We start from the raw sequence: 15,839 nt of genomic DNA, 5'->3' as shown, positions 1-15,839 counted from the left end.
GAGACCTCGGAATCAGCAGTTCTTTGACATATTTTTAGTTTTCCTATGTAGGGGCAGAAAAACGATTCTTCCATCTTCTTAGGGTCCCTGGCTGAGCCTGAAAATTAAATTGAAAAGGCAGACTTTCACCACCGTCGTTCCATCTGACCCTGCAGGCAGAAATTGGAGAGGCTGACTTTGCTAAGAAATTTTATCTCCTGCGGCTTTTGTTAAGAAGCCCAGGATCTCTTAACAGCAGCTTCTGGACCAAGCAAGGACTACTACATGATAGAATCCCACCTTTGTCACCAAAACTGTAGGGGAGAAAACAAATTTTTTTCCCTCTACCCTCCTAGGTTCTTCTGCTGGGGCCCTGTAAACTTAGCCTGAGAAAAGATTGATTAACAAGAGAAAAATCAAACAGAAGTTTACTCACGTGTGCGTCCCACTTAACACACCTGCTCAGGGATGAGCGACTCCAAGGGGTGGCTTGAACTTGGGGTCTATATACCAACCTAGCAGGGGAGAGGGAGGGGGTAGAAAAGGCCCTCATGGAAAAGCAGATGACTCTTCGGAAGGGAAATCGGCCCTCAGGAGAACAGATGATACGGTAGTGTGTGGCAGTGTCTGTCTGGGTGTGGTGCTGGCTTCCTGTCCCCCGCCCCCTCTACCGGGGAGGGGGCTTAGAACACTCGAGTCCTTTTGGGAGGCTCTGCTTTTAGGCACCTGAGGGATCTCAGGAATCAAATGCCTCAGCTCGTAATAATTCTGATGTCAGTGTGGCCTACTTTGGGGTGGCATATCGTGATCCCCTTTATCTACCTTTAATGGAAAATGTCTACATGGAGCGTGCCTGAGGAACTCATAAAGTAAGAAGGAAGCCAGAACCACATGTAGCTGGGACTCATCCTTAGTCTTTTTTTTTTTTTTTTTTTTTTTGTGGTATGCAGGCCTCTCACTGTTGTGGCCTCTCCCGTTGCGGAGCGCAGGCTCCGGACGCGCAGGCTCAGCGGCCATGGCTCACGGGCCCAGCCGCTCCGCGGCATGTGGGATCTTCCCGGACCGGGGCACGAACCCGTGTCCCCTGCATCGGCAGGCGGACTCCCAACCACTGCGCCACCAGGGAAGCCCCATTAGTCATTTTTAAAGAAGTCTTGGGGCCTCTGTAGTAGAAGTGTTACCGAACGTTAGTCATCAAAGCGATCCTCTTTAAGGATTTTTGCACTGAGGGAAGAAAAGAACTATGGTCTATGACGCTTACACTGCATCTATTCAGTGAGGATTTAGTGCTTTATACATTGTAATGCATGACAGAATTATAAGGATGTGTTATCTTAACCTAACCAGTTTGTAGGTCTGGGGAGGTTTGGGAGATTCATTCACCCGGTTAAGATAAACAAGCCTCCTACTGCGCACCCTACCCGCCCAGCGCTCAGCCTGAAGCTGCGCATGTGAGTGGCAGCCCAATCACCCAATCACAAGTCATTGCTTGCATCTGCCTTTGTGACTCTGGATTGGAGGCTCTTGTAAGAAACTTTCCTTTGTCTTGAGTTTTTCTCCTTGTGGGGGCAGCTCCTCAGGTGGTCTGCACGGGCTGCTTACTACTTTGAAATGGTCTCCTAGGTCCTCCAACATGAATTTTATGAATGCCATATGGCCTGTATTTCAATCCAAATGACAATTTGTCTTGGTCTTTTCTAGATGCGGTAATAGACAAATGGGATGGGACAGATGGGACCTCGGTCCCCTGTGCTCAAAGAACCATCCTACGTTGTGTATCTGGGGGATCCAAAAACAAACGAAGTTAATTTCTCCCTTTAAGCAAATTCTTGTTTTGCTAGGAGGCAAAACAAACCTATTATAAAATATATAACACATGAAAGATTTAAGGCGCAGCCTGGCTGGAGGAGGCTGAACTGGGTTTTAGTTTTTGCCTGGCCATAGCCAGTTATGTGACCTTTGCCAAGTCACAAGTGTGATGGCCCAGGTCTATCTCTGGGCTCCATCTGTAACAAAGGATATAGGGTTCTTTGAAGTTCTCTGCAGAGTTACTCTTCCATGTTTACATTTAAGGGAGACAGTGGTCAGTAGCAGCAGGTTTTCCAGGGAGAGCCTCTCGGGAGGAACGCTGAAGGGAGATGGAGGGTGTGAGTTGGCTGAGGACGAGGCACTGCTAGGCAGGGGATCTGCATGATCGAAGGTAGGAAGGTAGGAATAAACAAAGACGTGGAGAAGACCAATTGGGAGCCGGCAGGGGGGCTATGAGAAAGGGTGGGATGGGAGGTGAAGACGTAAGAAAACAGGCAGTGGTGGGAGAATCGAGGCAGTGCACTGATTGGAAGGCAGTTCTGTCCATGGGCAAGTGGAGATTTAAGACTGAAGAAGGCTTGGGGGCCAGTTACCCTTTCATGGTCTTATTCTGTTTAGGAGATTGTTTTGGAAACTCTTTAGAATTACTGAGAACTCAGCAAGGCTGTCTGAAGCCTGTCTACAATTTCAGAGTGAAGTGAATTCCCTGTGCATCCTGTGTAAATGAACGCCCACCCTCATTACTTCTTCACCCAGCTCTATTTTCCTTCAGAGCACATAGCACGCTACCTAAAATTATGTATTTGTTTATTAGTTTTTTTTGCCATTTAAAAAAATTGAAGTATAGTTGATTTACAATGTCTCACGTATACAGCAAAGTGATTCCGTTATATAAATATAGATATAAAATTTTCCATTATGGTTTATTACAAGATATGGAATATAGTTCCCTGTGCTATACAGTAGGTCCTTGCTGTTTATCTATTTTATTAGTAGTTTGTATCCCAAACTCCTAATTTATCCCTCCCTCACCTTTCCCCTTTGGTAACCATAAGTTTGTTTTCTATGTCTGTGAGTCTGTTTATGTAGTAAGTTCATTTGTATCAGTTTTTTAGATTCCACATATAGGTGATATCATGTGATATGTGTCTTTCTCTGTCCTACTTGCTTCGCTTAGCATGATGATCTCTAGGTTCATCCATGTTGCTGCAAATGGCATTATTTCATTCTTTTTTATGGCTGAGTAATATTCCTTTGCATACATGTACCACATCTTCTTTATCCATTTATATGCTGACAGACATTTAGGTTGCTTCCATGTCTTGGCTATTATAAATAGTGCTGCTATGAACATTGAGGTGCATGTATCTTTTTGAATTAGAGTTTTCGTCTTTTCTGGATATATGACCAGGAGTGGGATTGCCGGATCATATGATAAGTCTATTTTTAGTTTTTTAAGGAACCTCCATACTGTTTTCCATAGTGGCTGCACCAATTTACATTCCCACCAGCAATGTAGGAGGGTTCCTTTTTCTCTACACTCTCTCCAGCATTTATTATTTGTAGACTTTTGGATGTTGGCCATTCTGACCAGTGTGAGGTGATACCTCATTGTAGTTTTGCATTTCTCTAATATTTAGTGATGTTGAACATCTCTTCATGTGCCTATTGGCCATCTGTATGTCTTCTTTGGAGAAATGTCTATTCAGGTCTTATTAGTTTTTTTAAAAATCTGCCTTTCTTGCTAAAAAGAAGGAACTTGATCTGTCTTTCCACCATTGTATGCCCAGCTTCTGGAACAGTGGCTGGCACATAGTAGGTTCTCAGTAAAAGTTTGCCAAGGGAATGAACATATCATGGAGAAAGTGACTTTGTTAATTCAGATTTACCCTTCTATTTTAGAAAAGCAAGTATTTATTATTAAGGGTATTTTAATGTTAATTATGTGTATTATAATTCATTAATTCTTTCAACAAATATTTACTGAACCTTAAAGCAGTAAAAACAGATTTTATTCAAGACTATTGCAATAGGGGGAAAGAGACATTAGTACCGGAATGGGTTCAGTTCCAAATATGGGCATGGGCAAGTGGGAATTTGTAGCCAAGGAGTAGGGTGGGGGTCAGTGGATAGAAAATTACTAAGAGGCAACACCAAGGATAAGGGGAATTCTGGCTAAAGGAACCTAGCAGGATTCTTGCTGAAGGCAGGCCAGGGTGATCAACACATCACCTGGGGGATGGTGGAGAATGAGAAACTTGACTAGATATCGAGGGTAATCAGGTATTGAGGATGGCTAAACTTAGCAGGATTCTTGTTAAAATTGGACTACATAGAGATGAACATAGAAACCCAAAAATCAAGCCTAGCTGAAGAAGAGTTCAGAGAGCCTGAGTGGAGTTTGGTTAATGAGAGAATCTTTGCCAGGTGACAATCTCTGTTTTGGTTCCTGGGGATATAGCAGTGAGCAGGACAGGTGGAGACCCACACTGCCTTCACTGAGCTCACATTGAGACCAACAGCTGTCAGACAACTAAATACAAGACTGTTTAGCTGCAATTGTGGAAAATACCACTATAGAGATTGTGGTTGGACAACTAAACACACAGTGGCTGCACCACAGTTGTGCAAAGTGCTATCATGGCAAAATACAAGTGCTAACAGGGGACCTTGATCTGTTAGATGGAGGGGGATGGGTCGGGGGTGCTTCTTAGGAAATGATGCTGCAGCTGAACGTGAAGGTGGATTTGCTTGTTAAGTAAAGTGGTGGGGAGGGAAAGGAGTCATCTAGGCAGTGAGGACAGAGTTTGCAAATCTGGAAGGAACAAAAAGGGCCAGTGGGGCTAGTATGCAGAGACCAGTGTGGGGGGAGAGGGTGCATGAGAAGGATGTCAGAGAGGTGTCACAGGCCCCAGGCCTGTTCAGGGATTTGGGATGTTACCTGAAGAGCAACTGACACATACACACTACTGTATATAAAATAGATAACTACTAAGGACCTACTGTAGAGCACAGGGAACTCTACTCAATACTATGTAATGGCCTATCTGGGAAAAGAATCTAAAAAAGAGTAGATAAATGTATTTGTATGACAGATTCACTTTGCTGTACACCTGAAACTAACACAACACTGTAAATCAATTCTACCCCAATAAAATATTTTTTTTTAAAAAAAAGAGCAATTGAAAGCCAGTGCAAGGTTTTTGCAAAGTGAGGGAGTGTTAGGAACATAGGGTCCTTTATTCCTCTCGCATCGTCATCACAAGAGATTTCTCACACAGTATGCTAAAATCACCTTGTATATCCAGAGTCATGAAGGAGCTCAAAGAACCCTTTTGTGACTTCATTTCTATTTCTTTTTACTGTGAGTATTTTGACCTCTCAAACAGACTGTGAACTCCCAGGGACAGGGGACTTATTTATTCTTTGTATCCTCAAAGCGTCACAAAGGGTGCTAGCTGTGCGTAAGTGCTCTGGCAGTGCAGGAAGGGTGAGGAAAGTGGATAAACAGTTTCTTTCTGGGGGGTTACACAATTTGCCTGGCTTTCCAACAGAAGTGATGGCTCTGATCCAGGCTAACAGCATTAAAAGAAGTGACCTAAATTGTATTTTAGCCTGTTGAGAACAGTAATTTTTAGGTCACCATTTATTTATTTATTTATTTATTTATTTATTTATTTATTTATTAGGCTGCATTGGGTCTTCATTGCTGCTCACGGGCTTTCTCTGGTTGTGGTGAGCAGGGGCTACTCTTCGATTTGGTGCGCAGGCTTCTCATTGCGGGGGCTTCTCTTGTTGCCAAGCACGGGCTCTAGGCGGCGCGAGCTTCAGTAATTGCGACGCGTGGGCTCTAGGGTGCAGGGGCTTCAGTAATTGTGGCGCGTGGGCTCAGTAGTTGTGGCGCACAGACTTAGTTGCTCCTTGGCATGTGGGATCTTCCCAGACCAGGGATCGAACCCATGTCCCCTGCATTGGCAGGTGGATTCTTAACCACTGCGCCACAAGGGAAGTCCCTAGGTGACTTTTTCGGTATCAGTTTGGGTTACAGATTAATGACATTAATTGTTAGCTTGAAAGTTTTGGCACCTGCACCTTCCTTAGTCTTTTATTATTACATTTAATCAATATATAGAATACAGTGTAATCTTCAAGGGATATAAAAATAGTGGGCTTCCAGCAATGATCGTTCAGATTTTAATTATACTCACAACATTTTAATGCATGAGATTATACTAAGCACATATGAAAATGGTGGATTTGTGAGAGGGTGATAATCCTAAAGTTTGTTTCTTCTTCTGCTCACATTTTCATGAGGCATTTATTCAAAAGTGAAATCTCTTTCTGTTCAATATTTCCTTGAAATATTTCCTCATCTCCTTTCAGCTTCTTCGATCCAGTTTCAAGAACAAATCTTAACTTCATGAAACTGCTAATTCTAGAGATTTTAGTACTAATCCTGACATGAAAAGAGGGTTTTTGTGATGTATATTCCCTACTACCTCTGACACAGACCAATCTTTTTTTTTGTTCCCCTTCTCTGATAAGTGCTTAAATCCGCCTATTGAGAAGTCATTACGGTGGGAGGAAAAAGCAGAAATGTGGCTTTTCATATTCTATTCTATCAGCTGAGGGTTCTATACAGAATTGTTTATTTTGGATGAAGTATGGTAGATAAACATTATTTTACTTCCCTCTCCCTGGGATTCTTTTATAGAAGACATATCAAGCATTTCAGTCACATGTAGAAGGAAGAAATTAAACAAAGGCTCTGCAGGGTGCCTTTCAGTGGGGTGAGTCAGTCCTTTTTTCCTCATTTGATTTTAAAACGCTTGGCTCAGCCAGTGTCCTCTTCTCTATAACAGGGGGTTCCTTAATCCAAAAAGTCAGGTAAGTGATACAGACAAACTTTACATTTTCATTTTAGCTTAAGCATATCTATGTAATTCTTTACCTAAACTTAAAAATTTGGAGTTAAGGTCTTTGCTTTTAATGGGTCCTCTGATTGGAATTGGATGTCACCTTTCTCAAAATGCATCACACACAATCTCTAGTTTTGGTTTCTGTAAGGTAAGAACTTAGGCAATTGTGATGCTTCTGGGCAGGATACTTTTGATTGCTACCTTTTCCCGCCTTAAATCTTTTACGGTTTCCTTGTTCGCTCACAATTTGAAAGAATTCCAAAGCATTCAGCCTGTTTTTCATAGAAAACCACTCTTTCATTTCACCCTCATATCTTCCTAGTTTGTACCATACTAAATTCAATTACCAAAATTAGACTAACAAATTCAGTTGACTCTTGGTCATGCTAGAACCAGTGCTAGTTAGGAGCAGAAGTATGCCAGCACAGTAGGGATGAACCTGCTAGCTGCAGGCATTTAGTGTGCCCTGGGCATCAGGTAGAAAGTTTTGCAGAGGAAATAGAGGGCCCTATTTAATAAATAGAGGGTTAAATAGAGGGTTAGTCCAGCAGTCTATTTTTTTTTTTTTTTTTTTTTTTTTGCGGTACGCGAGCCTCTCACTGTTGTGGCCTCTCCCGTTGCAGAGCACAGGCTCCGGATGTGCAGGCTCAGTGGCCACGGCTCACGGGCCCAGCCGCTCCGCGGCACGTGGGATCCTCCCGGACCAGGGCACGAACCCGTGTCCCCTGCATCGGCAGGCGGACTCTCAACCACTGCACCACCAGGGGAGCCCCCAGCGGTCTATTTTATGTCTGTTAGCAGAGCTTCCTTTTTACTTGTTGTGTGTGTTGGATAATTTTTAACAGGTTATGTATTTGTAAATTCTCTTGGTTGCAGGAAAATGTCAGATATCCCTTATAAGCTTAGAAAACTTTTAAACCTGGAAGGGACTCTAGAGATTTCTCAGCTATCTTAAAGCTGAGGAAATAGCAGATATGTCATATGACTTAGCCCAGTACAGGTGATCTGAGAATCTGGTCAGTTAGATAATAGAATCATTGAGGCTCAGAAAGACCAAGTGACATTTCAGAACTTCGCAGTTAGTAAGTAGTAGACTTATGACTTGGAACCCAGTCCTCTGACCCTAAATCCTGTGCTCTTTCTACCCTTCGTGGGCTCCAGGAGTTTGTGGTCTTGTTGGGATGATAAGCACATAAAAGAGAACTGAAATCCAATGTGATATGTGTGGTGACAGACATTGGTAGAAGGTGTGGGGGGCATATAAAAGAGGCAACAAGTAAGCATTTCCAGAGAAAGTGACCTGGCTGTGAGTCCTGACAGGCGTTCGTCTGGTAAAGGAGGTGAGGAAGAGCATTTCAAGCAAGAAACAATAGCATGAACAAAGGCGAGGGAGGGTGAATCAGGGGGGTGTGAACCTCTGGAATGGGGAGGGTTGGGAGGTGATATTGGAGAAGTCAGCAAGGTTTAGGGCATGGCAGATCTTGTCTGCCATGGTAAAGGGTTCATCAGAGGAGGTGCTGTAGAATTTCCAGCACTAAGGGTGAGTATATTAGCATGTTTTTTTTGTTGTTGTTTGTTTTTTTACCTTTTGGCCGAGCTGTGCGGCATGTGGGATCTTAGTTCCCTGACCAGGGATCGAACCCACGCCCCCGGCAGTGGAAGCACAGAATCTTAACCACTGGACCCCCAGGGAAGTCTGTAGATTTGCATTTTAGATCCAATACTCTCGTGGCTGAATAGAGGATGGAGTTGGTCGAGAGGAGAATGGAGACTCTCCTGTGTTAACTAAGAGAGGTCAAGACAAATGGAGAGAAAGTGGTGTGTTTGCGATTTAGTCAGTAAATCCAGCAGTGCGTGATTGGATAGCAGGTGAGGGAAAGGGAACAGTCTGAGGCATTCCCCAGTATATGGCTATACCCACGGCCAGTGCAACTGGGTGGATGGAGCTGTGGGCAGGAAGCACAAGGTTGAGAGGTGGGATGGGAGCCATGATGGGCTAATTTGGGACCTGTTGATTTGAGTCTCTTATCTGAGTGGAGGTGTTCAGTAGGCAGAAGAATATATGAGTCTAGTGCTTAGGAGCTAGAAGACTGAGCTGGAGAAAAACATTTGGGAGTCCTTAGTACACACATGGTGGCCAAACCCTGTAGAACAGTTGAAAGAGCCAAGAAGAATAAAAGACAAGAAGATGGCAGGAGATAGAACTTGGGAGAATGCTGTACAGTACTTAAGGGATGGGCAGAGGAAAAGTTGTAGCAAGAGATGAGGAATGGCTCTAGAACTAGGCAGAGAATCAGTAAAATCATGGAAGCTAAGAAAGGAGAGGGCTGCCCAGGGATAAACTCCATGTACCTATGGTCACCTCATCTATGACAGAGGAGGCCAGAATATACAATGGAGCAAAGACAGCCTCTTCAATAAGTGGTGCTGGGAAAACTGGAGAGCTACATGTAAAAGAATGAAATTAGAACACTCCCTAACACCATACACAAAAATAAACTCCAAATGGATTAGAGACCTAAATGTAAGGCCAGACACTATAAAACTCTTAGAGGAAAACATAGGCAGAACACTTGTTGATATAAATTTCAGTAAGATCTTTTTTGACCCACATCCTAGAGTAATGAAAATAAAAACAAAAATAAACAAATGGGGCCTAATTAAACTTAAAAGCTTTTGCACAGCAAAGGAAACCATAAATAAGATGAAAAGACAGCCCTCAGAATGGAGGAAAATATTTGCAAATGAAGCAACTGACAAAGGATTAATGTCCACAGTATACAAGCAGCTTGTGCAGCTCAATATCAAAAAAATAAACAACCCAATCAAAAAATGGGCGGAAGACCTAAATAGACATTTCTCCAAAGAAGACATACAGATGGCCAACAAACATATGAAAAGATGCTCAACATCACTAATTATTAGAGAAATGCAAACAAAACTACAATTAGGTACCACCTCACACTGGTCAGAATCAAAAAATCTTGGGACTTCCCTGGTGGTGCAGTGGTTAAGAATCTGCCTGCTGATGCAGGGGACACAGGTTTGAGCCCTGGTCTGGGTAGCTCCCATATGCCATGGAGCACCAAAGCCCGTGCGCCACAACTACTGAGCCTGTGCTCTAGAGCCCATGAGCCACAACTACTGAGCCTGCGTGCCACAACTACTGAAGCCCGTGCGCCTAGAGCCCGTGCTCTGTAACAAGAGAAGCCATCACCATAAGAAGCGCACGCACCGCAACAAAGAGTAGCCCCCGCTCGCCGCAACTAGAGAAAGCCCACGCGCAGCAACAAAGACCCAACGCAGCCAAAAAATGAAAAAAATCTACAAACGATAAATGCTGGAGATGGTGTGGAGAAAAGGGAACCCTCTTAACACTGGGATGTAAATTGATACAGCCACTATGGAAAACAGTATGGAGTTTCCTTAAAAAATTAAAAATAGAACTACCATATGACACAGCAATCCTACTACTGGGCATATACCCAGAGAAAACCATAATTCAAAAAGACACATGCACCCCAGTGTTCATAACAGCACTATTTACAATAGCCAGGACCTGGAAGCAACCTAAATGTCCATCAACAGAGTAATAAAAAATATGTGGTATATGTACAATGGACTATTACTCAGCCATGAAAAGGAATGAAACTAGGTCATTTGTAGAGACGTGGATGGACCCAGAGAGTGTCATACAGAGTGAAGTAAGTCAGAAAGAGAAAAAACAAATATCGTATATTAATGCATATGTGTGGAATCTAGAAAAATGGTATATAGATGACCTTATTTGCAAAGCAGAAATAGAGACACAAATGTAGAGAACAAATGTATGGATACCAAGGGGGAAAGGGGTGGGTTGGGAGGAAATGGGAGACTGGGATTGACACGTATACACTATTTATACTAGGTATAAACTAGACAACTGAGGGGAACATATTGTATAACACAAGGAGCTCTACTTCATGCACTGTAGTGTTCTAAATGAGAGGGAAATCCAAAAGGGAGGGGATATATGTATATGTATGGCTGATTCATTTTGCTGTGCAGTAAAAGCTAACACAACATTGTAAAGCAACTACACTCCAGTAAAAGTTAATTTTAAAAAAAATGGAGAGGGCTGAGAGCTGACCACCAGATCTAGAACAGACGATTGCATTTAGCAACATAACAGTCACAGGGAACTATCAATTTTGGTGGAATGGTAGGGACAACAGCCTGTGTGAGAGAGAACAATGAATCTGTTCCCTCCACCCAAAGGTGGGGTCTGCAACGGCTCAGCCCCTTGAATTGGTAGAGTGAGCTCATGCAGTACTGGGGGCGATGACACAGGTCATCTGCAGCCAGGTCCCTCTGAGCAGACTAGCTGATGGTCTCAGTGAAGAGGGTGAAGGGAAAGAGCCATCCCCCCACCCCCATAACCTTTTATTGTTTGCTGTAGGGCAGAAATTGAAGACGCATGGAAACATCCCACTGCAACCTTTTACTCCATTTGGGACAATGATTGACAACTTTCTCCCTCCCCAGTCTGTTTATAGACACACATTTATTGGAAGAACGAGCAAACAAGCTTAATTTCTCAAACTGAAGGACTTCTGACAAACTTTAGACATGGCGTACTTATCAAAGAAAAAGAAACTTTCAACAGAGAACCTTTAAATCCTGCATAATCCTCCTTCCTCATTACACATTGGCAGCCTGTCTTCTGGATGGAGAATATAGGCTGTGATTGTCTCCACTTCTTTACCCATCTGCTCCCAGCACAGTGGGGAAGCTCCTTGTTGGGCAGGGTCCACAGAGTCTGGACTCATTCAGGGACACTTCCTGAGGCTCTCCAGCACCACCTGCGGTTTTCCTTGTTACCTGGTGACAACAACCTGAATTATAGCTGTGGGCCCCAGGGAGGAAATAAACACAGGACTGGCGTTGTAAAAATCTACCTGTTAGTTGACAGCAAATATAATACGAAGCAAGAGGAATAGGCTTAAATTTCAGTAGAATAAAGATTAGAAAAAGTTGTACTTTAGAAGATTACTTAAAAGGCAGTGGACTGTCTTTGGATAAAATATCTTTCTTTTTCCAGAGGAAATAATAAAGATACTACTTTATTTTTTAATATTAAGCACTGAAAAAAAGGGGGAAGCTAGGAAAACTTAACCATTTAAAATCCAAGAATAGATTTTTCAAGGAAGTTAGTTAGTGGGACCTTCCCTCATTCTCATCCCCAATTCACACTACCTTGGAAATAGGGTAGGTGTGGCTGTCCAGATGTAGAAAATGGAAAAGATAACAGATGGTTCCTGTCTAGCCGTGGTTTTATAGAAAAATCTCCTAAGGAACCAACGTGAGAGGGAGAACTGTTCTTGTTTCCCACCTCTAGAACTTATGGTCCTTGGATCTAGGGACCTGGGTTTAAATTCCAGTTCTGCTATTTTCTGGGCTTGTGGACATAAACTCTCTGAGTCTCAAGTTTCTTAGTAGCCAAAACGGGATAATAATCTCTGCCTCTAGGGTTATTCTGAAGATGTAATGAGATGTTATATGCAAAACAGCCAACAGACTCTGCAATTAAATATTAGGTTCCCTCCTCGTCCAGAATGAAGATTTGAAGTGGGAAGGAGGTTCAGTGACCTCTTTCCTGTGGAAATGAACTCATCCTGGACTTTCCTCTTCTCTGGGTTGAAAGGACTGACCTGGCTGGGTAGTGCTGTCCAGCTGGTACCGACCCTGAGGGAAGATGTGGTGGACTGGGGTTGGCCTGAGCTAAGAATGTCCTTTCCTGGCAACTACTGTGCTTGCTGTCAGAAAGAGATAGGTTGTGTTCAAGAAAGTTCTGAGGTCAAAGCTATCAGTACAGGTCCAGATGGTTCATGAGGGTGCCACCGTGTGTGGCCAAGAGGTAGTGTGGGGAACACAGGCATGAAATAGTGTCTGTCAAGGGCATCAGCAGCTGGTCTGGGTGACAGTCTCACTCTCCCAGCAAGTCAGAGCCTCTTAAAGGGCCTTCAGGCAGAACAAACAGTCTGTGGGCCTGGGTATTGGCATCCAGAGGAAATCTGAGAATGAGTTCCTGCCTAGTCAGACCTGAGACATTCTGACTCTATTCTTCCCCACTTTACCTTTTAAGGCCTGTTAAGGCCAACGCTACGTGGTCATCCTGAGCTGGGTAATTCACAAGTGCTTTCTGCTGAGTTATGTTGGGGCAACTGAGAACCTCACAGAGAGTCATGAAAATAATTCAAAAAGAAGAAAAATAGCCACTGATTGCTAAGTGGAGCCAACAGCTGGAACTCCCCTTCAGATTTTCAGCAGAAGCTGTGGGCAATGTGAGATCTGTGCTATGACCCATGAAGCAGAGCTACAAGAGAGAACATCTCCGCAAACAGAAGCCGTAGCGTGGATCCTCGGGACAATCCAGTATGGGGTGAAGAGGCAGCCTAGCATAGCAGTAAAGGGCATGGGCTTGTGGATGAGGCTGACCCAGGATCGTTCTACCACAAACTGGAGTGACTTACTTGACCTCGTTCAGGTTTCTCATCTTTAAAAGTCAATGAACGTGCACAAAAAATTCTCTGGAAGGATACACGTTTTAGGAGAAGACTGCACAGATGAAGACCAAGTTGGGAGAGAATTTTTACTTCATACCTTTATACATTTTCATTTTTGAATCATGTGGATATGCATCCTATTAAAAAGAATAAATGACAAAAATAAAAGACAAGTGATGATAGTTTATACCTTGCAGGATAACACAGGCCTGATAGATAGTACTCAGCTCATTTGCAGTGTTTATTATTATTAATATTAATACAGGGATGCTGGCTGGGTCATCTGCCAGTGTTTTTTACCTTTAAATACCCAGCAGTACCATGTATCCAGATTGATGCCCTACATGCACCGGCCTTACATTATGTTTATAATCAATGATATAAATTTAGTCCCTTAAAAGTAGTCATGTACAGACTTCCCTGGCTGTCCAGTGGTTAAGACTCCACGCTCCCAATGCAGGGGGCCCGGGTTTGATCCCTGGTCAGGGAACTAGATCCACATGTGGCAACTAAAGGTCCAGCAACTAAAAGATCCGGCACGTGGCAGTGAAGAATGAATGAATAAATAAATAAATAAATATATTTTAAAAAAGCAGTCTTTTAAATGGGTAAGATGAATAAGTGAGTGCCACTTGCAAATTGTAATTTTTTTTTTTTTTACTTTTCACGCATTTTAGAGAATTACATTAAATTATTGACAATGGCACATGGCACTGTATAATGAACTCCTATATACCCTTTATCTTTAGTCACCAACTGTTAACATTTTGGTCATACTTATGTTTTCTTTAATATACACACATACACATGCATACATATATATATATTTTTTCTGGACTATTTGAAAGTTAGTTGCAGATGTGACACTTTTATTTCTAAATACTTCAGCATGTGTCTTCTGAGGACAGGACATTCCCCTACATAACCACAGTACAATTATCAAACCCAGGAAATTTAACCATTACATGAGTATTATCTAATGTACAATCCATATGCAAATGTTCCCAGGTGTCCCTCCCAGTAAATGTTCTTTATAGCTGTTTACTTTTTGATCCAGAATTCTGTTGAGGATCTTCCACTGCATTTGGTCATCTCCGTTAGTCTAGAACATTTAAGTAGGGCTTGTTTTGCCTTTCATGACACAGTTTTGAAGAGCCTAGGTCAGTTTCTACCCTACCCTCCCTGCCCCAATGTCCTTTGGTTTGTATCTGTTTTCTGATAATTAGACTCAGGTTAATTGTTTTTGGCAGGAATACTACAACAGGTGATGTTCCAATGCCACCTTTTATAAATGTTTTTTTATCCTTTTAAATGTGTGAAGCCAGGAGTCATTTAAAAAAATTCTAACATTCTTATTTTCAAATATCCAGCAGGTCAGTTATTGATAAGTGACTCTTGTCATCAAGTCATGATGGAGGCTGTGGGCTATTTGTACAGATCATTTGATTTAAGGGCCACCTACCTGGGATCTTCTCATTCATCAATCAGTGGAATCCTGCAGTGAGTTTCTAGTCTATGTCTCAACAAGAAATATGCTTCAGGTTATTCATGTTCAATAAATGACTTCTTGACAACTTTTGATCCTTTGCAGCCTCCTGAGGGAAACTGAGTGGATCCGGGGTAGGAGATGTTGGCCTCAAGGCATGAGCCAGCAATATTCTGAGGGTCCCAGGAATGGTGCCTCATTATGGGAGCACTTGCTTAAGTTAAACTATCACAGCACTCAGAGTTCTGACACAGTGAGCTCGGCAGTGTGCACCAGGGCAGATAAGCTACAGGGGGCTAAAAGCTTGGACTTAGTGCCTCATACAATTTCAGATAAATCAAAATATGCTTCAGGACAAGGGAAAAAGTTCTTGAGACCCATTATTTCCGTTTCCGCTGAGGAAAAGACCTGACTGAAGACACAAAGTAATGTTGCAATATGGCATGAAAGGTTGTTCCTCTAAGATTTTATCTTTGGGTAAAATGGATGGTGCAGTAAAGATTTCACGGCAAAGGATTTTGTCAGCTAAAAGCGAGAGTGAAAAACGCCAAATTACCGCAGTTTACCAGCATCCCCTGCTAGGGTCTCTTAGCACAAATAATCCCTGGGAATCGTTATCTGAGCTCATCTCGGCTTTTTCATAGCCCAGATTACAGTTCAATTTCTCAGAAGTGTTTTTTGCAGAGAAGATCTCAGTTTGAAACAATTGATGAAGACCTCAAATGATACTAATAAAGAATAAAAATTATCATGGGCTCTTCTGTGTCAGTAATTTTTTTCTACTTGTCTTTATTTAGAACTCTTTGATGAGATATTTTCTAAAGAAAATAAGTTGATAATCAAGGTTATTGGGATTTTATTTATTTATTTTTTAGCCACTTAAAATATTTTAACAGATTATAGCTAAAAAGAACAATTTTTAAGTGATTCATATTTCTGTGGTAGGTAGAAGAATGTTGTTCTCACAGTGTTCCATATCTAAAAATATATGGAAGCAATGTTACTAAAGTTCTAATTGTGTTAACTTTTACTATCATTTATCTGTGAATTTATGACTTAATGTTTCATGTGAACAAAATTTGCAATTGCCATCACATCCTT

At 42.3% G+C, this 15,839-nt stretch overlaps 1 pseudogene across 1 annotated transcript in view; it reads left to right on the top strand.

Annotated features, from left to right (window-relative positions):
* Nucleotides 1–15,480, top strand: part of LOC307060365 (putative tetratricopeptide repeat protein 41) — a 65,571-nt pseudogene extending 50,091 nt beyond the window's left edge. Inside the window, exons 15-16 of the transcript in view lie at nucleotides 14,623–14,752; nucleotides 14,844–15,480. The product of the transcript in view is annotated as a putative tetratricopeptide repeat protein 41 (transcript). The remainder of the gene's footprint in view (nucleotides 1–14,622; nucleotides 14,753–14,843) is intronic.
* The last annotated feature ends 359 nt before the right edge of the window (nucleotides 15,481–15,839 follow it).

Source organism: Hyperoodon ampullatus, assembly GCF_949752795.1.
Source record: "Hyperoodon ampullatus genome assembly, chromosome: 11".
Classification (NCBI taxonomy): domain Eukaryota; kingdom Metazoa; phylum Chordata; class Mammalia; order Artiodactyla; family Ziphiidae; genus Hyperoodon; species Hyperoodon ampullatus.
Note: the sequence above shows the minus strand (reverse complement) of the source record. Positions and strands in the feature narration are given on the sequence as shown.